This window comes from Manacus candei, unplaced genomic scaffold, assembly GCF_025592945.1.
Source record: "Manacus candei isolate 608988 ecotype Guabito, Panama unplaced genomic scaffold, ASM2559294v1 h1tg000008l, whole genome shotgun sequence".
Taxonomy (NCBI): domain Eukaryota; kingdom Metazoa; phylum Chordata; class Aves; order Passeriformes; family Pipridae; genus Manacus; species Manacus candei.
Genome location: NW_026138056.1, coordinates 17,673,241 through 17,696,870, shown reverse-complemented (window position 1 = coordinate 17,696,870; position 23,630 = coordinate 17,673,241). Strand labels below are relative to the sequence as shown.

The following is a 23,630-nucleotide window of genomic DNA, read 5'->3' as shown; positions in this document are numbered from 1 at the left end:
TATTGTTCGCCTGATTTCACAATCAGCCCTTTGCAACCCACAACACTGTCACTAACAATCTAACCAAAGGCAAAAATTTCTTTAATGTCTAGATCAGTTTATGTTGAATAATCTCAACACCTTTCAGCAGCAGTAGTATTTAAATACAGCTGGAGTGCAACAAAACAGAACGTCTGAATTTTCAAAAAGTCTCGTGCATCCACTCTTCTTTCTCCTCTGCTGGAATCCTGTAAGTTATAAATGATGTGGGCTCTTTTCCTTTTCTTTTTATGTCTTGCTAATATTTGGTATCTTGCCTTGGGTGTAAAGGTTAAAAACTTTTAAGATTGATGGTCTTTGACATAGGAAAGTGACTTCTCTGTTTGAAAGACATATTTAACAATTCTATATTTAACAATTTAGGTCAAGAAAAAATATCCATTTATCTAGCATCTATCTGCTGTCCTTTTGATAGATAGAGCATAAAACTATTGTTACATTACATGAATAAAATGGCCAGAGATGGTGCTTTTACTTGCAGCTTGAAGTCCATTTCCAGTTACCACTTCACATATATTTTACTTTAGTTTTTTTAATTAATAATTCTACTTAGAGTTTTTCAAAGAAAGACAGTATCAGGCAGATAGGACTGGGGGAGGGAGGGAGAGCAGGGTAGGGGAAGAGATTGCCTATGTCAATTCTCTATTCATCATCTTTTCAATCACCTTTTCATCCCCTGTTCTAAAAAAATTACAATGTTCACAAAACACTATCTGGTCCTCTTTGTGCAATGATACACTGGACTAAATCATGAAAAAGACATGTATTTTATTTCTAGTCCTATGACAGAGCAATTCAGAGTACAATCTGACTTAAGCTCTGCTTCAGCACTGGCAGGATTTTTTCCTATTCCAAGGGAGTACAGCTCGCTCATGACAGGGCTGCAAGAGCTTTATCCTCTTTGAAGCAGCTCTGAGTAAAGCCTCAACGGCTTGCCAAAAGAATTATCAAAACTGTAGATCGCAAGAAAAGCTCTGTGACTGAGCTATCTGAGGGAAAGAAAGGAAGAACACCCAACCGTTAATTCCCATTTTTCCAGTACTTTAACTTGCCATAAAGCTCGTGAACCACCAGAGGGCATTACATGCCTCAAAAAATGCAGATTGGTAAACAACTTGAAAGCAAGGGGAAATTCTTCTTCTAGCCTTCTTAGGATGTTGGACATTTCATATTACTAATCAAAAGCTTAATACAAACAGAACTATTCCAAGCACAGTGTCTATCGGGTATTTCTCAACTGCTCTTTCATTCCAGTAGCTCCTTTACTGGGAAAATAGTTCTCACTTGTAAACAAAGAGTGAAAATAAATTATGAAGACATATTTTCCCTTCTTGACAGCTGAATCTGAGGAAAAACTAAGAGCGTGTTGATTTTTCACCTATTAACTGCATAGTTTTAGGTTTCATTTGTCCTATTCCTTACCTAACACACTGCAGACTTTTTCTACTTAGTGAGCCATGTGTTTACGGGGATTTTGCTTTCCTAGCATTAAGTAATACTGAAGTCCATCAGCTGAGGGGCCAGTCTTTTGCATATCATTACTTACAGAAATATGGCACAGCTGAGAGTACATTTGTCCTTTAAAAATTATATTAGAAAAATATGCTTTCATTTTTGCAAGTCTGCAATCCTGTCTAAGGATTCTGAACACTTCTTTTCATGTCAAAGAGCTTAACATATAGACAGTCTCTAAATTTATACCTATGAATTGTAATTTTCTAGAAATCAAGAAAAATTAACCGTGTCACTTCTTCATCATGGCTGGGCTTCGTGAACGAAGATTTGGGAAAGGCTCTATCCACATTTGTTACAAGCACACTGGTGGCTTATGAGGCCAATACGGGATAGACATGTCCGATTGCAAAAGGCACAGCAGAAAGACTCCTTAGGTGGTATATTCTGTGTCACTTAAACTGAAAGAAAATAACCAGGGAAAAGACAAAGAAAACAGCATTTGTCATAATTCTGTGCACTTGTGTGCAGCTTTGCATTGCATTGAATTAATGTTGGGGTTTTTCTTCCCAAAGTCTGAGAGTTTTAGCAGCACTTGGAATGAGCCCTTAGCTTCACATATAAAAAAAACTTTATTGCCCATCTCGATATTCAAAACTAAGTTATGTAACAATATTTTTTTACCAAGTAATGTATTTTATTGTATTTCTGTTCTTCTGATAGAAATAGGGTCTTCAGGCAAAGAAATACAAAAGGTGAGTTCACATCCTAATGCATCAATGCCTAATTATATGTTGCCAGATAATCTAATATACACTCCTTCAGTGTAGCATACTGGCAATTTTCTAGAATGTTCTTAAATAAATAAATAAATAAATAAATAAATGTGTGTAAACAATTTTTTTTAATTGAACCTAGCAGACAAAGTTTAGAATCATCTATATTTCTAAAATGCATTAAAACTAAAGATTACTGAATAAACTATGTAAAATAATACATTTATTTTTACAAAAATACTGAATTGAAGTTGCTGATTAAACTTTGTTATGTAAGAAAAGAAAAAAATCTAAAATATGCATAAGTCATCAAATAGGAAGAATGGAAAGTAATTTCTTCAGTGGAACTTACTTTTACACAAGGATGTAAAGAATATAGCAGCTAAATCTTTTTATTATACAAAGCATCCAGCTTTCCAAGTTTGTAGATGACTGCTTAACTTTGTAATGACTGCTTAACTTAGAATGTAAACATAGCATAATAGTTATTTGTTTCTTTACAAGGCAGGGATGTGCAGTGACCTACATCTATTGCTTAGAGAGCAGAAGCCCATGTGGTCATTTTCAAGGTGTTTTCAGCATATCATTACCGGGTAGGATGTACTGACTTGCTTGTTCATCCATTGTGGGTTTGCTTCCTTATTTGAATACTGGCATATTTTATTAATATGTATATCATAAATCTAAGATTTAAAAGTACAGTGTTTGCATTTAAGTCCAGTCCTAAAATTAAAATACTATTTCCTTCAGCTTCAGTGGATTAGAGGAAAAATGCCTCTCAGAAAAGGAAAAATGCCCAGAGGCATGTCCACAAATGACTCACTGACACTTTGTGTACATTTTCCTTCTGCTTGTTTCAGAACTCAGCAAAACACTTTGTTGGTCATAGATGAGAGAAAGCCTTGTCCAGCTAATCCTAAAATGATCTCAACTTTCAGCATCATCTAGGCTGCTCTATGAACAGGACTGACTGTGCTAGGAAGTAAAGGCTAATTTGTCTTGAGAACAGCTGTCCTGATAGGTAGAAGATATATCAGTAAGAAACTATGGGGCAATATTAATTCAAACTCTAAGGCTAATAAGGACAGTATTTGAGTTGTGAGTCTCTAATGCAAACAAAAACTGCTTTGAGTTTAAGCAGACTGTGACTTCTACCCACAAAGCCTGTAAGTCACTGAACTAGAACTTGGCTCAAAACCCATGTCTGGATATGGGCACTGCAGTCCCGTGCTATGCTGCTAAAAAAACTTATGCAGGTGCTCTGAAATTTGAGCTATCAAAGTCAAGGAGACTGCTCTCAGGAATAAGGAAAAATATCTTCTTTTTCATATTGGAAGGAAGAGATGGAGGAAGCCTTCAAAATATCTTTTATTTCTTACTGCTTTTGCTGACACTTGACCCTTTTTTCTCTTAATGTCAACTGTATATCAGAAAGCCAGATGGCATAAAAAGAAGTTCATTTGCCTCATGTGAGCCAAAGTTTCTTATGTAAAAACTTCTGCAGAAATTATGAAGAAAGATTAAGTATGCATGTGGTAAATTTTCATTCATATCTAAATCAGTAATTAACTTATTGAAAAGTTATGCTCTCTAACCAAAAGGATGGCTTTCAACAAGTGTTTTGAATTGTTAATGTTACTACATGCTTATCAGGTCTATGACTCATGAATGTGTTTTGGGTGGTTATTTTTTGTTTGTTTTGCTTATGACACAATTGGGTTTTTTTCTTTAGATAAACAGTAGATAGAAGGGAGTGAATAACAGTCATCTCAGATTATAGCAAGAGAAATTTAGCCTAAGTCACATGGGGTAAAATATGCTCTCACTAATATTGGTGCAAAGAATAAGAAGTACTGGTCATAGGCAGCAACTGGAGGGAGTCAAAAAAAAAAGAGGTAAGAGGATAGGAGTCACTCTCATGGTCAAGGAAGAGATGCCCCTGCATCAGCTTGTAAACAAGCACTTTAATCATGTTTGCTACTTCATTAGAATTTGAACAATTCATATTGAAATATGAAAGATGGTTTTATCTCCCTTCTCTTTTATGCAGGTCCTGGATGGCTTTAAGCAAAACACTTCTCATCTGAATTATGAGGATAACAATAATAACATTTCCCTGTCTCAAAGGGCTGATTATGAGAATAAATTAGATACTCAGATGTTATGGTAATGCATCCCAGTAAATTAAAAAATTTTCAAAACAAAATAACCACATTTACATTCTTTTTTAGATACCTACATTTCAAAAATCTCTTTTGGCAATCATAAGCTGTTTGTATGTAAACAAGGAATTTCTGGATGGTTAACCCCAGAAATGTGAAGAACACTTATTGGGAAATACTTCAGCTAGTTGACAGCAGAATTATATAAAGAGGAGACTATTAAATTATTAAATGACCTACACTACAGCTTCTTGTATGCAGTTTTGCAGCTGGAGGAGAAGTGACTATTAGGATGCTTAGTTTGGTCTCTTCAAAATGTCTACAGTGAAGATCTGGATTGAAAAGTGATTATGTAAAAATAGCACTTCCTACTCAGCAGATCTGTTCTTGTGCACTTTAGTGGGGAGAGAGAAAAAAGAAAAAGAAAAAATATCACTGCATATCTTCCCTGCTGAGCCACCATATCTCTGGGGGAAAGAAACTGCATTATACTCCAGTTTATGCAACTTCATCAAAATCACCAATTTAAAGCTATAATGTACCTAAGCAAAACCCATCATTTCAAAATTGTGCCCTTTGAAATCAGACCTGCATAACCTCATTACCTTCAGCTGAATGGAAATGAATGAAATGAAAGGAAATAAACCCTTCACACTGAAAAATCACGATTGGATTTCCTCCAGCTTCCTATCATCACCCAAACTAATCAAGCTATTTTCTCCCCAGGTGGAAAATGAATAGAAAGAGAGAGGTAATGATGATTCTTTTTTTAAATATTTGGCAGGTAGTCTCAGAGCATGGAGCCCATATAAGTTTCAAGAGGTTACATGAGGACTACAGAAGGCTAATACTATGATAACAGCTGCTAGCACAGGGATGTAAGCAATGCAAAAATCAGGTTCACGCCGTTTGGCCAGCCTGTTACCAGGATTGTCAGACTCCTAGGTGATGGAGTGGGCTTCGCCACTATCAGCTGCTTCCAAAGGATCAATATATCACAGCAAATGTTCCTCTTCCAGCTTTTCAAAAGAAGTCTTTGTCAGCATGATGTTTTTTTCCCCAGGGAGAGCAGATGATGAAGCTCCTTTAAAAAGCAAAAAAAAAAAAAAAATACAATTTTTAACACGGGAAGATGCATACTTAGTATCTGTCTAGAGATTTGAAAGGATACTTTGATCATTCTTGCCAATTACACACCTGTTAGAGGCGAGTATATTTACATATTTAATATTCAGCTAATCTCAAAACACTTCTTTGATCAAACAGACACGCCATTTATCCTCAAACGCTGTGCCAAAATCTCATCTCTAGATAGCCTTATGTGTGAAGTGATGAATTTGTTTTTAAGTCTTTTACAGAATGTCTTCCATTTTTCACTTCATATAAAACACCTACCCTTTTAACAAGTGTATTGCCTCTCTTGAACACTGTCTTTAAATATAAAAGAAATCATACCAGAATGGTTCCCTCAGGGTTTTGCCTTTTGACATTTCTTTACTTAGAAAACTTCTGAGAAAGAAAATTAATGGCATTATGCTTGCAGACACAATCCTTTTCTAAATGAACAGAAATGTCTAGATATTTCTCCTTCCCATATGTGACACATCCTAGTTTGCCTTGTAGACAAAGATGCTGAATGACCTTCACTAAGTCCCTGGAGCAGTGGACTTAGAAGCTTGACTAGCCCTAGGACTGCAAGTTCTGAGTTAGGGCTTGTGCACAAATTGAAAATGGAAAGATTACTGCGTAAGTTTGCAGGAAAAACCCACATAGATTCTGACAGAAGCCAGTCTAGCAATAGAGGTTTTGCAACAGACTCTGGAGTCAGGTCTGTTACATTAGAGTTTGATATGACAAATCCCCCCCAAAAAAGCCTTTTTTTTTTTTTATTAAATTGTGTTCTTATAGAATAAATGCTTTCCAAGCAATGTGTAAGCTTGTAATGCTTTTCTTCTTTGTAACAAGCTTTCTCTTAAATCTCCTAAAAAAACTCTTTCCCAAAATAAGAATCCACGCAAGAGAGCTTTATTCCACAGAGATGCACACAAAGCATCACAATTCCTCTATGTATTAAGAATGCAGCATTGCTTTGAACTTCAGACTAGATCTTTGAGACCTTTCAAGCATGGTCTATGTGTTTTCTAAAGTACCAGGCATTCTTCTCCTTCCAGTACCAGGCATTCTAACAGCAGAGTGTTAAGACCTCAAGGCATGCAGTCTGCTAACAGAACTGTAATATATCTGGAGCCCCTGGCAGAAAAGCACTACTTGCTTTTTTTTTACAGTCCTAAAATTGAACTACCAATTGAGGCTGAGGTCCACTCGTCACCAGTATGCCTCATTAGTGGCATCTGGTGTTTGAAGGAATAACTGATTTTGACCAATTGTTTTCAGGGTGCAAGGTGCAACTGTATGGACTTACTTAAGCATGGACTACAGAGCTTGATAATCTATAAGATGGAAAATAGGCAATGAAAATATTGGAGAGAAACAGAAGAAATTCTCTTTCAGAGAGTGTAGCAATCTTTTCATCCTCATCTATCACAGAAATATTCTGGAGGTCATAAATCATGTTTTCTTACCAACTATAAGGTCAGTAAACAGTAGAACTTACTACAAGGATACAAATAATAATCTTAAAAATTTACAAAGATAAAATTAAATACCCTTCAGCAAGAAGACTATTTTTCCTTCCACATCACTAGATTTTTTACTTTTTTCCTTTAGTCATAAGACTCATTTTCTTTGCAAATGTTTTTTCTACCTGGGACAAATTTGTAGAAACTGATTTACTGAGAAGAATTCTGACACTTTCCTGGCAACTTGCAGTGATGGCTGGTGAAAGGAGCTAGATTTTGCTGTAGAAGATATTTGCAAAAACTCATGAAAACAGCTTTTGAACTCACCCAAATGTCATACCCCTAAAGACAAATCTAAGCAGAAATTGTTAATTTTTACTCACTTGAGGAACCCCATTTGGTATATTGTCTATACAGCTTAATATTAAAGTTATTTTGTTTTGTCTTGTTTTGTTGTCCCCAAAGGAAAAAACCACTGAATTTAAGCCTTATTTTTCTTGTAAAGTTGCCTAAACTGTATATCTATCATATAATTTTGCCAGGAGACTGTTTTGCTTCTAGCGATTTCACCCTGAAGTCTACAAAATCTGGTGAGATCCATCAAGAATTAAAATCCAAAAATGCTGGGTATCCCTGTTTTGCTCAACTCCCCATAGTCAGACACAAACATGTAAAAGAGGTTCCAAAGAAAAGCCAAGAGCTCTGTCCCTGCATGTCATGAATTACAGATCACTCTTCTTCACCTTGTAAAAAATACAGGGCTTGTAGTACAAAAGCTACCAGAGGACGCAACCAGTATTTCAGGTTCCCTACAGCAGCAGGGCATTTGTTCTGCTTAGAGGAACCCAGCAGTACCACAACCCAGCTATTTCTCCTATATCATGGCATTTTGGGGTTTGTTTTTGTAAGCGTTTCAGTCATGAAAAGAAAGTCCACAAGAAATTTGCATCCAACAAAGCAGTATGTCAAGAACTTTAAACTGTCTATATCTCACAAAACTCATCCTCAGTGCAATGCTTTTTCTATCGTCTGGCTTGTGAGTTAATTTCCTAAATAAACTTTAGAAGCCTTTCATTTAAATTCTTCACGGGTATAACTTGCTAAAGGTGATTCAGATGACAACTTAATAAAGACTGATCTTGTGAAAACAGAATAGAACAAGATGACAAGAAATTAGAGTACTATTCTATAATAGAGTATTTTTTTCTAATTCTGAGAAATTTATTTAACCTTGCTGTACTTCATTGTACTCTAAGGATAATGATACATGTCTATTCTACAGAGATCTGTGAATATAATTATCTTTACATTTCAAAGCTATGGGAATGAAAAGTATCATTACTTCACTGTTATTTAATTGTATTAAAAATTATCCTTCAGCTTCCATTAAAGTCTTCAGTATTTAATAGAACAAAAGTGAGCCAAAATGATGAAGGCCATACACCTTTATTTTCTCTATGGGTAAAGGTGTTTACTTACATGAATTGATTGACAGAGCAAAATCTTTTTAGAGAAACAGAGCCTATCTTCTTTTTGAAGGAGGAAGAACTCCTTTTGAAGGAGGAAGAACCCACAAACCCACCAGTTTGTGGGCTCTTCCCAGCCTTTTTGTAGTGTTTCAGGTCTGGGAGCTTTTGGGTTCTGTGAGCACTATAATGCTGCTGTATTACACTTCAAAGAAAAATAATCTAAAAATAATCTAAAAAATCAAGCTCTCTGGTCTTAACATCCCAGATGGGAGAACAACAGTTGGATGCTGACTAAACACAAATCTCTCTGCAGCATTTTAATAAAATTTCCTCAATACTTTGCTGACATAAATAAGGTATTTCATAGAATTTGTTATTAAATATAAATATTCTGACAGATCTAAGAGCTCATTGAGAATTAATAACAATTATGAGTAGTGCAACATAACTCCCCCCTTCCTTTGCTCTAACCAATGAACTATGTTTCTGAAAGTAATTTTTTACCAAAATCAGAAGAGCTGTCAGCAGAAGGATGACTACATCACTAAGGTCAGAAACTATATAGGATGCAGTAATAAACCCATGTAATGACATCAGCCTTCTCTAAAGAATTTACATTCTGTGACTAGGCAGATGAAAAAATGAAGATATTTTGGATGTTATTGTACTTTGCGCAAACACCATCTTTGGGTGTTACTGATCAGTGTGACTATCATAAAAAAAGTGTGCTAGAATAACCCTAAGAATATTTAGAGTGTGTTTAAATAATAGCCCTCAAGAAATAAATTTATCAGAGTTAATTTTTTCTCTCTCTCTCTATATATATTTAAAGTTGTTATGGCTTCAGATAAAATGTATGTATTAAGTTGGTTTGAAATTTTGGAAACTGGTTATAGCAGATCAGATTTACACCCTAGCATGCTCAAAAGTTTACATCATGGCTCACTAAGATGGCAACATTATTCGAATGCTGGGTCCTTACCTTTATGTTTCCACGTCTTTTCTTTTTTCTGTGAAATGAAGAGTGAAGAGTATATTTCATCCTCTAACTCTAAGTCTTCAGACATTACAGTCCCCTGCAGCTCTGAGTCACAAATCAAGTGCTTATTACAGTCTGGACTCTCAGTATCTACCCCTGCAGGGTAGAAAGTCAGAATAAAGAAAGGTAGTACACTGACTTTATTAATGTCAATGATAGTAAAGATAGCACCAAATGAAAGACCATGAAAAAAGCCTCAGGGTCACCTGACTAGATGAACTTGCAACAGCAGCATACCCACATTACACGAGGAATTGAAGCTACTCTGACAGTCAAGGTCTAAAGGGCCCAAAAGTTGCAAGCAAAAAGTTTCACAGAAATTTTTAAGGATCTGAGATAAAGTTGGATCAAGCAATGTCTAAAGCTGCTTCTGTGTCATAACAGAGAAGAAAAAATCCTAAACTAGAATCCAAGAAAGTATGACATTTGTAAAATTATTCAGAACAACTCTTAGATATCTATGATGCATCTTCCATTGTGGCTTTCTAAAATCTGTTCCTTGTGAATTATTCCAGAAAATAAGATGCTTCTACTCTCTCCTCTTCACAGCTGAGTGAAACTACTGTTACTTCTTTTTCTTTTATATACCTAAAAATTAATCTAAAGATTCCGGCAACTTTTGGAAGGCAGATTACTATCATAAAGGATACAAAAAGATACAAAAAGATACAAAAAGATTACTATCATAAAAGATACAAAAATAAACAAAAAAGATACAAAGAGCAACGCAGTAGCCTTCATCTAATTTTTGTAATGTTAAAAGATGTATATGAACAAAGTGGAGCGAGATTAAATAGTCTGAGTTGTGTGGGGTGTTTTTGTTTTGCCACTGCATGTACTGTATACCTATTTTTTACATATATATCTATGGAATTTTACCCTTAATACAGATGTATTTGAAGAAACACCATGAACTCAGTTGTATAACAAATAATTTAATTTGTCATACAAGTTTTAGCTACATGCTTATTTAGGTGCTTATTTACATGCTAGGTAGTGCCTCGTGGCTTCTGTGGCTCCAGAGATTTGAAACCATTTGGATGCTATTCTATTTATATGTTTAATCACTAAGTTTGTGTTCATTATGGGTTCAGTCTGCTATTATATGCCAAAAATTCAGGTTTATTCAGGTGAAAAAAAGTACATCAAGAAAAAGTATCAGTTACTTTCACAGAATGTGTCAGGTTGGGAGGGACCACTGGAGGTCATCTAGTCCAACCTTTCTGCTCAAACAGGGTTCTCTCTAGCACGTTATGTAGAATTGTGTGCAGACAGCTTTTGAACATCTCCAGAGGAGGATACTCCACAGCCTCTGTGGGCAACCTGTTCCTTTCTATGCTTTCTCACAGAAAGGAAAGTCCTTGAGCTTCATTTTCTATTCTGCAGCATTCTTTCTAGAGAACAGCAGTGTTCAATCAGCAGAGCTCTGCAATTACCAACTACATGGAAGCCAAAGTGAGATTTAAGTGTAAACTTTGTTCACTGATCTAAGTTGATACTGGCACAATCTAAATATGCACATTTACCAGACACAGCTAGATTTAACTGTGATCTAGAATAAGCTTTGAGTTCTATTTTTTCAATAGGAAATGGTTATGTGAAGCTCTGAAACACCTAAAAATTACCTACAGGCTTTAAAAAAAAAAGGCAAATAGAAATAAATAGAGGGCATTATCTAATATTAACATGTCATTTCCTATACACTGTATACATTTTTATGAGTGCAGATTCCAATTTATTATATCCCAGAATATGCAAAAAAGCACATCAATTCAGTTAAACACAGTTCATACCTTGGGGGAAGAAAACAAGGTTTATATTATCATTGCATTTTTGCCTGCTTCAGTAGCAGGCTATTAAGTCATACAGAGACAAATTTAACATATAAAAGAATTGTGTTCTCTTTCTTTAATATAATGAGATAATAATAATAATGAGATTTTAATTGTTCCAGAATCAGATTCTGCCACTGTTATAATGTATAGCATACTGTTAGCAGAAAAACATTTACACTTTTCTAACTCAGAGTCCACTGAACACTTTCTTGCCACTGAAGGGTCAAAATGCACACAAGAAGAAATGCTGTGAATGACTTGTGTGTCAACCCATTGATTTCAGGCTATTATCTTACTTGAGAAGTTGTAGACTTAGCAGAGTAATTTTCACACTCTCATACCATGTTTTTTCAATATACTTTTTTTTTTATGTAATTGTACGAAAAATTAGATATTGGGTAAAACAGTTAAAGGCAATAACCCCTATGAAACTTTACAGTTTTTTGTTGCCAAATATTTGATTAGTTTTTTATTTCTTTAGGTTAGTAGAAAATTGAGAACTGCCATGTAATGGTCTGGGTTGGAAGGGAACTTATAGATCATCTAATCCAACTTCCCTGCCATGGGCAGGGTCACCTTCCACTAGACCAGGTTGCCCAGAGCCCCATCCAACCTGGCCTTGAACACTTCCAGGGATGGGACATCCACAGCTTCTCTGGGCAGCTTCTTCCAGTATCTCACCATAATACAATCTTTCACATGATTTAAAGGGTGGAGATTTAGGCACTTACTCAGATATTTTGGAGTGCAAAATGCTCAATCCTGTAGCTGCATGCAAGAACAAGTTGGCTTTAACAAGATCTTCCACTATTAACAATATGCAGTAAGGAGAAAACACTGGTTTTTGGCATTTACTCAAAGCTTAACACAAGCACCAGTCTACTTACTTGGCCTTGTCTTGCACATTAAGATATATGCATTAGGCCAAATAAATGAGAGAGATCACAAACCTATTTCTTATCACAACAGTTAGACAAAGAATTTTTATTAGAGACCAAATGCCTACCTAAGGTCTTCTGAAACTATTAGACGTTTTTTAACTTGGCATACCTTAAACATGACTAATCAGTACAATATTAATCTGATTATTACACTCTGTACTCATGTATTCACTGCAAAGTTTGGTCTGCCAAGTTATGTCATTTAAGAGCTCCATTTGGGCTTGATAATTTGAAAAGCTCAGTATCATGGCTGAATGCACCAAGAGGCTGTAGTAGTCCTGGTAAGACTCCACATGAGCCCATGACCTCAGAAGACTCATTTAGCCTCAGGCTGCTCTATCCTATAGGTGTTACCTACAATCCTCATCCTCACATCGCTGCTCTGGCTTGTTGCCTTGCTTTTGCCACATGGTCTCTTCATAAGATCTATTGCTATTACCACCCTGCTCTGCTTATTCAGCTCAGGTGCAATTGGACTGTGCCCTGGCAATGAGGGCACTGTTCATCCTGTGCTGTGGCTGCTCTCAGCTCCTGGCTCACTTTTAAGCTTGCAGTCCTGCTTTTGCTGCTCCCTGGCACTCAGTAGCCATCATTCCTGTCAAAAGTGAATCTCTTTTACAAGTGAGGCACCTGAAAGCATTCAGCATATCATGGAAACAGCTGTGCATGGAGCAGCTCAAGTATACCACTAGCTATTAGCATACTCAGTTACAAGACTTGCCTTCAATATCTTGCTCTTTTTTTCCCACTTCAGCTGCTCTGCTTTTCAGAACTTTTCAAAATGTGCTAGTAATCTTCCAAGATGCACACACGAGGGTGCTCTGCCTAGAATGGGGTAAACCAACTCAAACAATGCCCTATTTGCAAAGCTACCATAGTAAATGAAGAAGGGGTTGTCATGCTGCTTTTGGTGTTGAACACTGCTGAAACCAATCTGGCTCATCAATCCCAAAGTTAGTCATCCTGATAGTGACATGAAGATGCGGTAGACCTGGTGAAGTATACAGATAAAGGAATAAACAAGCAATACTACTAAAAACTTATCTAAAGCTGCTAAGCTGACACAGCTGGCCTGGAGATATATGACTAACAGTACACTACTATAAAAGCCCAGTCCCAAATTTTAACGGTAGTGTTGTCCTGGAGTGTGTTGTACAGAGATTCCTCCCCTGAGTGGGGATGCCCTCAAGGTTAGTCCCTGAGGCTGAGCAAAAGAGATTTGCCCACGGTCATTAGCATGGGTGAGTAACATCAATCTCTACTTATTAATTGTTTTTCTAGCTTTAATATGATAGTTTTAACTTAATTGCTTCAACATTTTTTCATAGTGTGCTATATTATAATAGTGCTATATTGTGTAGTACATAATTCTGATTAAGATCTTTTTGTCTAATCATTACCGTAATAACGAATATATATGTTTATATATATATATGGTTTGCCATCCTTAATCCTGCAGGATAAAGTTGTATAAAGGTTCAATTACACCTATGTAATCCTTTAGACATAAACTGTTGACAAAGTCTGGGGCTAAGATGGGATCCAGATGCACCCAGGCTCCTCTGAGAAGTAGTTTAGAAAGCAAGGGAGTCCTTTCTGCACCCTGTGACTGAGCAGCGGGAGGGCTTCTTTAATAAACTTTGTCTGAAGCTCCCACTCTGCCCACTACAAAGGGTCTAGCTGTGATTTGTATGAGAATAGCAGATGGCAGAAAACATCTTGCCATTAGTGGTAGTAGAAACAGCTGAAGAAATGGCCAAAGAGAGACTTCTGCGATCAAAAAGAAAAATGCACATTGTTCCCCATAGCCATAGTCAAATAATTGATTTCCATGACATGAGTATCTTACCTAGGAAACATCTCAAAATTTTTATCTTTCTCACCACTATTCCAAGAGCCAGAGGAATAGAACAGGGGTGAATATTCAAGCCATTTAATTTTTTCTACTATATACTTAAACCTGTGGAGTGCAACCACAGATGAGGGACTCTAGGAAAGCACTCTAATTAATTGGTTGAGAACAGATCTGTTCCAGAGATGCTTTACATCTCTCCTAACAATCTATTTTCATATAACTTACTAAATAATGTGCACCTCAGACACAGTTATGAAGTTTCACTTTTACTGCCCCAGCCATCTGTACATATATCAAAGACTTAATAATAGCCAATTACATCATCCAAAAAGCAAAAACAAGCAAAAAAAAAAAAGCTGCTAAACCTCTGCCAAATTTGGAGAAAAATATCAATTGTTTTTTTTGGAAAGCATCAGGAGTTTGGAGGAGGCTAAAAGAAAAGATTACGTTCTGTTAGAAGACCTTTAAAGAGCAATCTGCATGCTGCATCTTAAGGACAAATCCTGGTAAGCCTTTGGATATAATGTATTATTTGTCCATTTCTCATAAAAATTACTTAAAATGTAGAATATTATATTATATGAACTTAAAAAAATACATCAATTTCAATCATTTCTGTAAAAGAAATTGTTTCCTTGTCTTTCTGATAGTCTGTTGATAAAGGATGGTTTTATACAGTCCAAAAGAAGACCAGCTTAATGTCTCCAACAACTCAATTCTATTAAGAGATTTAAATTCTCTTAGGAAAAAAAATATAGTTAACCTTCTCAATTTGCCACAATATTAAGTTTCTTAGAAATGAAACTACAAGCATTTTTTGACTCATTTACAGCATGCAGATAGCTTGCCTCATCTTTCCTACTTAAAGATAAAAGCCACATGTAAGAAAGAGCATTTAGAAACTATCAGGTATCTAAGTAAGAGTTGATCTTAAAAGCCTCTGAAATTATGACATGTAGGCCAGCTGACTATCAGTAACAGGACTAGTAATAGTGTATTATCAGCCCAAATAGAGAACAGAAGCTCTACAAGTTAAATTTTAATACATTATAAATTAAATTACATGTTCTTTCATGTTTGACTAACATAATCAGGCAAAATTGAAGTAAAAACATTTATTATTTTCAGAATAATTTTTTTGCTACTATTTAAAATACAAAATAGAGCAACTTCCTTTCAACATGACTCATTCAAGGGAAGCTCATAGACTGTCTTCAAACTAGTAATCATGGTTGCATATAATTTTTCTTGGTTCGAAGGACTATGTTCCTTATAAAAAAAGAACATTATAAATTTAGAAAAACACCCTACTGATTTAAGAAAAGGTTGACATAAAGAGTCTGTTGTTGACTCACTGTCAGCTACATCTAAAGACAAATCAACATATTTCCATGGAGAATGTCTCTTGCTTGCAGTTTACAATCGATGAGGAGGACAGAAGTGATAAGTAGAACACTTTCTACTTACATATTAATTTTGTACCCTAATATACATCTGAGAGAATTTACAAATGGTCAAAAGCAAAAATACTGAAGGAAGACATTTCTTTTCCCATCACAGGCCATGGAGAAAAAAAAGAAGTAATATACATGAAACCTAAATGTCAGACACTTGTCTTAGTACCAAATTCTAAACAATTTAATATTTGATTGTGTGACTAGATTTTATAGTATGTCAACCATCATATAGATGTGCTCAGTTTCTTATATGTGCAAACAACATTTGGTTATAAACTTAGCAGTGACTACAGGCCACTAGAATCTTTCTGTTGCTACAACCTCAGGCTTGTTCCTAACAGAAGAAAAAAACATGAAGGCGCACGCAGGAATTTGGAAAAGTAATCAGAAGAAGGCCAAACAGCTGATCATGAGAGACACATCCTTAAGATCAATGTCTATGGCCACAGATGCCATTTAATTTCATTGTTCATTTCATTCACTTATTTGCATCTTTAAGTTAAAATCTGGGTTTCTTTGGTTTTGTTTTTTTCTTAGTATGTGCTTTCAGTGTTTTAAAAACTGAACTGAGGACAGCTTATGTTCTGACAACTAAAATACTAGCTTTGTGCCATTCTTTGTCCACAGCCAGGAGCACTCCCAACAACTGCTCCAGGGGTGTTGAGAGTTCTAACACCACCCTAGCAGAGGATTTTATGGCAAGAGGAAAAAGCCTCATGCACTCTCCTAACCAGATGCATGCAGGCATATCGGCTTTGGTGATTACAACTTCTATTCCTGCTTACTTGAGGCATCAAAAGATGTTTTTGCTACTGTTGTATCACATTTCTTTTAATAAAATTGATAAAAGTTGTGACCACTTAAATGGGGCATGAGAGGTGGGATGCACAGATAGATTACAGAAATCCCAAATAAATGTATGTAATTCAAACCCCAACACATTTTATTTGGAGCTGATATGATGTGCTTCGGAGGAGCACACTGTGATTGCGATGCACACCTTGTGTAACACTGTTCAATTACTTAATGCAAGTCATGTTTGCGAAGACTGTATTTCAAAATCTACAGCAATGAAAATCTCTAGTCCTAAAAACTCCAAATGCCTTAGTGAGGTTACAATAAACAACTGCCTCTCTGAAGGGGGCTACAGTGGGCTGATCTAAAAGAAAAAGTGGCAAGTAAGTCTTAAAGACCAGCAAGAATACTCTATGAAGTAATCTGGCATATAGACAAAGCCTGTAGTAAATGATGATTTACTCCTTTTAAAGATGCTTTTTTCAATCAACTAGCTCTGGAGCTTTTGGAAACATTATTTGGATTCAAAGCTTGATTAACGTACAACTACTTTTATCTAAGACATCTGTGCTGGTTTTGTTTATCCAAATTGCAGATTAACAAGGTTGAAGATGCAGAAGCACTACAGGTTGCATATGTAGATCTTACCAGTCTCAGAGGTGAAATCTTTCAAGTCTCACCTGTCAAAGCCAATTTTGCACCATGCAAATGTGGCTAAACTACTTCTACAGCCAGGCCACACGAGAAAGAAGTGCAGCTGCAGAGCTGCGTAGCCAGTTTCAGAGGTCCACATCAACAGCCTACAGAGCCAGGCTGATGTTTCACTACCCACTAGGACTGGAGGTTACAATCCAATATGTGATTGTGCAGTCAGACTAGTTAGTTCTTTACAGCTTAACTACAAGTGGATTCATTCTGTATGTGCAAGTGAAAGGACTCAGCTTGGGTTTGGAACTCTGTGAGGCATAATCCAGTTCCCTTCTTAACATAAAGCTTTGGAAATGGCATGATGACTGCTGGATACAGATGAGAGCCACAGAAGGTACACTCAAATATCTGGGAGTAAAGAATGTAAAAATAAAACATTTTAAAAATGACAGGTATGCCAAACGTTAAGGACAAAACCGAAATTTTACCTTAGCTTTATGGATCTGGTTATCTATTTATATTTCCATGGCTTTTTGATTATAACCTATTCCACATTTGTTCATCTCTCTTTCACTGCTGTATTGGAGGATTTTTTTACATGGGCTTTCTGGACTACATGCAGACACAACATTACATCCTGCTTTTATTTTTTTTATTCGATTTCCTGGCCTTCAGAAAGCATCAGTTTAAAAACTCAGGCAGAAGTAACTTCCAGCAAAGAAGATTCTGATTCTTTAGATCTCAGGGCCACCATCTTCTAATTTTTTCTCAAGCTGACTGAATCTCTATATAAATAGATACTAGTATGACAAATGTGGTTGAAGAAGTCAAGTGACATTCAAAACACATCTTCAGATGTTTGTCAGCAGGGAAAATGAATGGCAAGTAACCCACAAAACAATAAATATCCATAATTAAAACAGCTACATTAGAATTTGTTTCTGTGCCTTTGCACACAGCGTCTTTTCATTCACCTAAAAAATAAAAGTCAAAGCAAAAAGGGAAAGACAGAATGAAAAACTGCCAGTTTCATTTACTACAGAAAAAAAGCAGAATCAGAAAATGGTCACTGCTTCAAAATGACAGTGAGTTATGAGTTTTAAGCTTTCTTAAATTAAGAAAATGGCATATATCTCTAAAAATAAATGTTAAAGAAAAATACTTGTTTCGTACATTTTCTGTAGCATTTGAAAATATTTGAAAACGGTTATTCAATACTATAGAAAGTAAAGTTGAAACTGACTCAAATCAAAGCACCCGAAATGCAATGATATGTAAATGGTTTTCATTAACTAAGGAGATGTGCAAAAAATATAAGCAGTGCAAATGACACATCAGTTGTTAGCTTTATACTAACAGGATTGCATTCAAGGAATGTAACTTGTGCCACTCTGCTCTTAAGCTACTGCCATTATTAGGAAGGCCAATATGCTGTTTTAGTCTAAAGAACAATTTTTTGTACATAAATAAGAAATTAAATATACATAACTACTCAATATATATGACATGATCTTTATTTGAAATAGTTATTATAAATTGTTATGCATATCTAATTTTCTGCTCATTAGGGTAACAGGTAAGTCCAAATACTTAAACTTAATGACCTCAATAGCAAATTTCAAATTTATCTAAAAAATGGCAGTCTTGAGTGCTTTTCTTACTAGACATCTGAATGTTACAACCTTCCCTAGGAGCAGAGAGTGAAGACACGCTGGAGTCAGTTCAGACTTTCCTTATTTGAATTATGATGAAAAAATAATAAAGTATCAGGACAAAATACTGGAAAAGTAAATTATGCTTAAATTTGCAGAGACAATAAAACAACCCAACCTTGCAGAGAGTGATTAAGATTTGGGGGCACTTTAGCCTACACAGCCCATTGTTTTATGAGGATGAAGGAATGTTCCCTGTGCTTCAGTTAAGAGACAGGTTCCATTATTTCATTTCATTCAGTTAAGAAGTGGGAAACACAGGTTTTGAACTTAGTCAGTTTATACAGAGCTTAGATGGGCCTGTCATATAATACTTAAACTTTTTTTGAGAATATTAACTTACATTTAAATGAAAACAAAGGTTTCCCAAATGATGCACATCTCGAATTTAAAATAATGAGACAATAAATATTTTTCACATGAAGATGCAGAAGTTACATACTGCATCAGAAAATACATACCTTACTTTTGTTTTGACAATGGATGACAGGAGTTAGAGCAGATTTGGAGAACTGTACATGCTTGAATAGAGTTTTCTGCTAGACCTGGATGATGAAGCTTCTTCTCAGCTCTGAAGAGAGATGGCAGAATGATCTTCCTAACTGGATATCCACGTCTACTGTAAATAGAAAAAAAAAAGGTATCAGTTCAAGCATAACATGGTAATTTGCAGAGAGGAAAAAAGCTATCTGAAAAATTCTCTTAAAACTGAATGAGGAAAATATGGCCATATATGTCTGTCCTGAGTAAATATTGATTAAGCACAAATCTTGTCTGACAGGTAATGAGTATGTGTTGGTCAGGCACAAGAATATTTAGGATGTGATGGAAAGAGAAGGAATGAAAAACAGGAAACCCTCATACATACAATACACAGGGAATTATACACACTTATTATATCTAACTAAGAATTCTTAATAGAAAAAATTCAATACTCAAGCCAGCAAAAGTTATTCAAGTTTACTATCTGAGGGCAAGGCACATTTCAATGTAAAAATGGAATTTGTTTATTCTTCCCCTACTCCTCTCATTCAAGGGGCCATCAGTAAGAGTGGCAATTTGAAGAACTAATTGAATTCCTTAGTCCAACTAACAAAAGACAATGCTTTCTCAGTCATAGCCTAAGAGAAACTCCCCCTTATGTTGCCAGTTATCTCCACCTCAATTGCTGCCATCTACAACCATTGTGTGCTGCAGGTATTAACTAATTCCCTCCCCAAACAGAATAATACTCACTCCTGGCCTCTTACCAGCTATGCTTTTGTGTCCTTCATTTCTCAGGACTTTTATTTAGAAATCCTGTTCCACCAGTACTTAAACTTTGGCTAAAGCTCAAAACTTTATGCCTCTCAACTGTATTTCACAAGACACTCAATGCTTACACCATTCCAGAGTAAATTATTATTATAAATGTCACCAAGTTATCTAAATTACTGTATTAGTTTAACATCCACTCTAGATCTTCAGGTTTTCACATCCAGTAGCCTGAAATCCTTTAACACTACACCTTTTGCCTGATCATTCAGTGAACACAAACTTACTGCTCCACAAGTGTGAATATCATCCCTTTTTTGATAGTGACCGCAGGCGTTTCTCATTCCTTTCCTCAATGAAAACAGATTAGCCAAGCTGCTACAAGTCCTGACACCTGCACAATTTCTAATTCTTCCAAACATCAGCAGAGCCTACTTTCCACACTGACTCCCCAAATCTCTAATCATTCCTCCAGGCCAAATCACGAGATGATGCCTGAGAAACCTCAGCTGAGATCAGGGCTCAGGATGACCCAACACTCTTCATCACCTTGGGCTTCTCTAACCTGTACTAGGGCCCCACGCTGCCTCGACTTCCACTTACTCCCCGCCTATTCCATTCCACAGTATTTCTTCCTTTCCCAAATTCATAGAATATCCCAAGTCAGAAGGGACCCACAAGGATCATCAAAGTCCCACCTCCTAGGCCTTCACAGGACCACCTCAAGAATCATACTTTGGGCTTGAGAGCGTTATCCAAACACTTCTTGAACTCTGTCAGGCTTGGTGCCGTAATCACTCCCCTGTGGAGCCTGTTCCAGTTCCCAACAAACCTCTAAGTGAAGAACCTTTCCCAAATATCCAACTTAAGCCTTCTGGTGACACAGCTTCGTGACATTCCCTTGGGTCCTTCACTCATTGTCAAATACCTCCAAAATCGTCGGGAATAAAAGAACCCTCTAACATAATCTTTTCAGTGTTAGAAAACAAGGCGTTACTTTATTTGCACCACTGGGTGTGCATGTGGCCAAGACAAATCCTGTGTCCATACAGATACACATTACTCTTTCACCTATTTATACATTCTTAACAAAGAAAGAAATTACTGTTGTTTCCAAATTACATTAATTAGTATTCTATCCACTACTGGTTATGAATCTCGCGTTGCTTATGCTATTTAGTTAATACTTTTAGTCTTTTTAGTATCTTTTTCCTCCGATAGGAATCTTCTGCCACAAATACCGAGCCTTTGTTAGTCTTGTTGTATGCTGCTTTCTGCAAATGGTCCTTGTTTCCAGATGTCCATCTTCAACAATACATCTTTCTCTCATGGGCTTTGTTCATTGAAGCATATCAAGGTTAACATTAAGAAAATGTACAATTTTAGTACATTTCCCAAGCTACGTCTCACAAAAGTTGCTTATGACAGTCTTTTGATATAGGCTGGCTAAAAGTAATTTAAGACCTAACACGCAACCTATGATTAATTAAAACAACTAATTAAAATGTTTAATTGAAAGCATTACAAAATATTAGAAAAGTTGTATCATTTCCAACAGAGAGATCAGTGCCTGCCCCTCCACTTCCCATGGGAAGTTGCAGACTGCTGTGAGGTGTCCCCTCGGTCTCCACTTCTCCCGGCTGAACAAACCAAGTGACCTCAGCTAGTCATGTGGCTTCCCGTCTAGACCCTTCACCACCTTTGTAACCCTCCTTTGGACATTTTCTAACACTTCTAGCAATTCCTCTGAGCTTTTCCTGTGATCTCTTCTGCCTTCATGTAGTTTTTCAAACTATCTTTCAGAGTATCGGCAACAACAAAGCCCGAGGCCCTCCCTCTCGGTACGAGGGAGGGAACTTTCCACCGCTCCCTGCGAGCGGCCCTACAAACTGGACCCTGCAGAGACACCGCATGGGGTCATCCGAGAAAGGCGAGAGCGGAGCTGTTCCGGGCGGGCACTAGGGGCACCTTGCGCATGTTGTTCAATCCGGGCCTCCGGCGCAGCCGCACGTCCCCTGCCGCCGCTCCGCCCCCCGCGGCTCGGCCCTCCCGCGCGACAGCACGGTGTTTTCCATCCTCAGCCGCCCACGGGAGACAAGTGGGCGGCGGCGACACAGGATTCGGCAGGGATTTCCAGGGACTTCCAGGGCTGCCCAGCCCGGCGGGGGTGTCGGGAGGCAGCGGCCGTGCCGGGCCCCGCCGCGCGCGCACGAGGCTCCCCCGTGCCCTCGGGGCGGCCGGTGACGAGCTCCCCGAGCCCTGGCCTGCCATTGGCTGTGGCCGTGGCGCGAACCGGCCAATCAGGGCCCGGGACGGAGCGGCGCAGCTCGCTCTCCCTCGCCTCGCGCGGCGCCCGCGAGCGCGGGGGGCGGCGTCACGTGACGCTGTGTTTACATCCTCTCAGCTGTCGGGCCCCGCCCCCTGTCCCGTCCATCGCACCGACACCGCGGCGGCACCGCAGAGCCCCCGAGCCCCCGGCCCGCGCCCTCCGCTGTCCGCCCCCGAGCCGCCGCAGCGCTCTGCCGCCTGCAGTCGCCTCCCCAGGCGGGTCCGGCGCTGCCGCCCCGCGCAGGGCCCGCGGCCCCCTGCGGAACGGGTGAGTGTCCCGCAGCGGGGGTGGGCAGAGCTGCGCTCTCGCCGCGCTCTGCGGCGCCCGGGCCCCCTGGGACGGCCGGGACGGTGGGTTGCGGCGAAGGGGTGGGACCGCGGCCCGCCGGCCCCGCCGCTCAGCTGGGGTCGGCTCCCCGGGTGCCCCGGGTCCCATTGTCCGCGGGTCCCGCACGCAGGCGCGGGGAAGGCGGGGGGTGGGGGTGTTTGTTTTCGCGCAGCCGGGACAGGGCGAGGGCTCGCCCCGGGGAGGCACGGGACGGGGGCTGTGCGCGTCCGCCCTCAGCAGCCCGTTTCTTCTCGTCCTCCTCTTTTGCCCGACCCCCGCCACCCCCCGCTCCATCCCGCCGCCTGCGTAATAAATAATCCCTGGCCCAAAAAGGGTTGGGAGGAGGGGAGGTGGTTGATGTAGCTGTCGCGGGCCCAGGGCAGCGGTGAGGGGAGGACGACAAGAGAGAAGGTTCCAGTCCTGAGATCCAGGCGGAGTGGGGGGTGGAGGCAAGGTAAGGACATTGCTCGTCCCCCACTGCGGCTCAGCGCCCTGCCTCTTCCCCCGTGATGGCAGTGGGTTTGCTTTTTGCCTTTGAGGAAATACAGTGAGAACAGGAGCTTGCGTTTTGGAGGTTTGTTTGTTGTTTGTTTGGGTTTTTTTGTTGGTTTGTTTTTGTTGGTTTGTTTTTTTTTTTTTTTTACCTCTGCCGAGCTTTTATAACCTCAGGGGCTTGTGGGGGCTGGCTGCGTCTTCCAGGCCGAGGCATCTTTGAGGGGTGCGTGAGACAACGCTTTGTTTCCCGCGGACTAGGGAAGGATATTTCTCCTTTCGGAAGAGGAGTTGGTGCAGCGGCAGTGAGGGGCAAATACTTTATTTACATAAATAAAGTGTGTGAAACGCGCGATAAGTTCGCTTTTCGCCCCTAAGCCGGAGTGAGTCGGTCGGTGAGCCTTCCTGGCAGCCGCCAGGGGAAAGCGAGAGGGCTGCTCTGCCCCCCGCTTTGCCATAAGCGCACATT

The 23,630-nt window shown here is 38.6% G+C and overlaps 1 protein-coding gene and 1 long non-coding RNA gene across 5 annotated transcripts in view; one reads left to right on the top strand and one right to left on the bottom strand.

Moving 5' to 3' along the window:
• Nucleotides 1-621: 621 nt before the first annotated feature.
• LOC127464163 (uncharacterized) lies at nucleotides 622-22,296 on the bottom strand. Of its 3 annotated transcripts, none has more exons than XR_007901212.1 (4): nucleotides 21,982-22,296; nucleotides 19,221-19,378; nucleotides 9,460-9,612; nucleotides 622-5,513 (listed from the first exon to the last, which is right to left on the bottom strand). It is a non-coding gene; the product is annotated as an uncharacterized LOC127464163 (long non-coding RNA). The 3 variants fall into 3 exon arrangements; XR_007901214.1 differs by having other exon boundaries at nucleotides 19,221-19,375; XR_007901213.1 differs by lacking the exons at nucleotides 622-5,513; nucleotides 9,460-9,612 and adding exons at nucleotides 10,004-13,283; nucleotides 17,536-18,021.
• Nucleotides 22,297-22,438: 142 nt separating this feature from the next.
• PCMTD1 (protein-L-isoaspartate (D-aspartate) O-methyltransferase domain containing 1) overlaps nucleotides 22,439-23,630 on the top strand; it is a 42,197-nt gene continuing 41,005 nt past the window's right edge. The window contains exon 1 of one of the 2 annotated variants that reach the window (XM_051774295.1): nucleotides 22,439-22,609. The gene's annotated coding sequence lies outside the window, so the exon portion shown is untranslated. Of the gene's footprint in view, nucleotides 22,610-22,778; nucleotides 23,124-23,630 lie in introns of those variants that run through there. The other variant, XM_051774316.1, reaches the window with a different exon arrangement.